Source organism: Pseudophryne corroboree, chromosome 1, assembly GCF_028390025.1.
Source record: "Pseudophryne corroboree isolate aPseCor3 chromosome 1, aPseCor3.hap2, whole genome shotgun sequence".
Lineage (NCBI taxonomy): Eukaryota > Metazoa > Chordata > Amphibia > Anura > Myobatrachidae > Pseudophryne > Pseudophryne corroboree.
This window is the reverse complement of record NC_086444.1, coordinates 771,535,222-771,536,641: the sequence shown is the minus strand read 5'-3', so window position 1 is coordinate 771,536,641 and position 1,420 is coordinate 771,535,222. Positions and strand designations below refer to the sequence as shown.

At 37.4% G+C, this 1,420-nt stretch overlaps 1 pseudogene; it reads right to left on the bottom strand.

Annotated features, from left to right (window-relative positions):
* Window positions 1-315: 315 nt before the first annotated feature.
* LOC134951309 (5S ribosomal RNA) lies at window positions 316-435 on the bottom strand (annotated as a pseudogene).
* Between the last annotated feature and the right edge of the window lie 985 nt (window positions 436-1,420).

Below are 1,420 nucleotides of genomic sequence, written 5' to 3'. Positions count from 1 at the left end.
AAAAAGGATATCCATCAATTGATATGTGCACATGTGCTGGAAAGTAGGAAGATATATATATAAAATGTAAGATAACTATAATATATAGTAAGTGACTCTATAATAATAATAATAATAATAATAGTCAGTCATATACTAAAACTTAGTGATGTGTATAAAAACAGTGCATCTGTGTATGACTGGTATTAAAAGTTTATTCATTACTAAGTTGTATATAAAATAAATGAAAAAGTGATAGTAATCTGTGTGGTGATGGAATATCCGTGTGTCTATATTCCAAATATTAATACTGCTAAGAGCCCAACAAGGCCCACTCTTATACAGTACCCAATCTTCGCAAGTGGTTACCCACTTGGTACTGGTTGGGCCCAACACTGCTTAGCTTCCAAGATCGGGTGGGATTGTGCGTGACACCAGTGCGGTATGACTGTACCTTGTGGCGAAATGACTCAGTCACACAGTAATCAAGGTTTTATTAGGAACATTGACAATCTAGATACAGTGTTTTAACAACAGTGACTATTAGTAAAATAATTATATAATAAGGTGTTTTTGTGCTGATGAAAAAGGAAGAAGAGACTGTCTATAACCGGAGGAACTTGGGCGAGGGTACTTCTTTCATAGAAATGGTGTAATTTCATATCCCTCGTTGAAGCCCATGGGGTGTGTGGTTTTCAGTTGGAAGATCCAAAACATCTCGCTCTGGGAAAGCTTCTTAGCCAGATCTCCACCCCTTTCACCACTGGTCATGTGTTCAATAGCTTTGAAGGACATCTCTTCTGGGTTGGAGTTATGCTTCAGTTTGAAGTGTCTGTACAGTAAATGAGTCTCTATTTTGTTCTTGATACTGCGTACATGTTCTTGTATCCTTATTTTCAAAGTTCTTTTTGTTTTACCCACATATTTCTTATGGCATGTACATTCTAGCAGACAGATCACTGATGTAATGTTACAGTTCATGAACGCTTTAATTTTGAATTTCTGAGTGCCGTCCGTGTTGCTGAAGGTTTTCCTGTTAGGATTATAGAAATTTACAGACATTGCAATGTCCACATTTGTAGGATCCAATGCATTTAGGGAGAGAGTGATGGTTGTCCTCTGATGGTATTTCCCGTAACATGCTGGGTGCGAGAATGTCTTTTAAATTCCGTGACTTCTGAAATATAAGTTCTGGTTGGGTTGGATCTCTTTAAGGATTGAGTCCATAAGAAGTATGTCCCAATGGGTTCTTAATGAAGCCCTGATTGCGTGCTCGTGATTACTGTAGGTGGTTATGAAGGATAAGGACTCCTTCTTTTCCATCTTTTCCTTATATGTCAACAGGTTCTCTCTCTCTAGATTTCTTGTCCTAACAACAGCTTCATCTAGTATGGCCTTAGGGTATTGTTTTTCTTCAAATCTTTTTCTATATGTTCCAAGT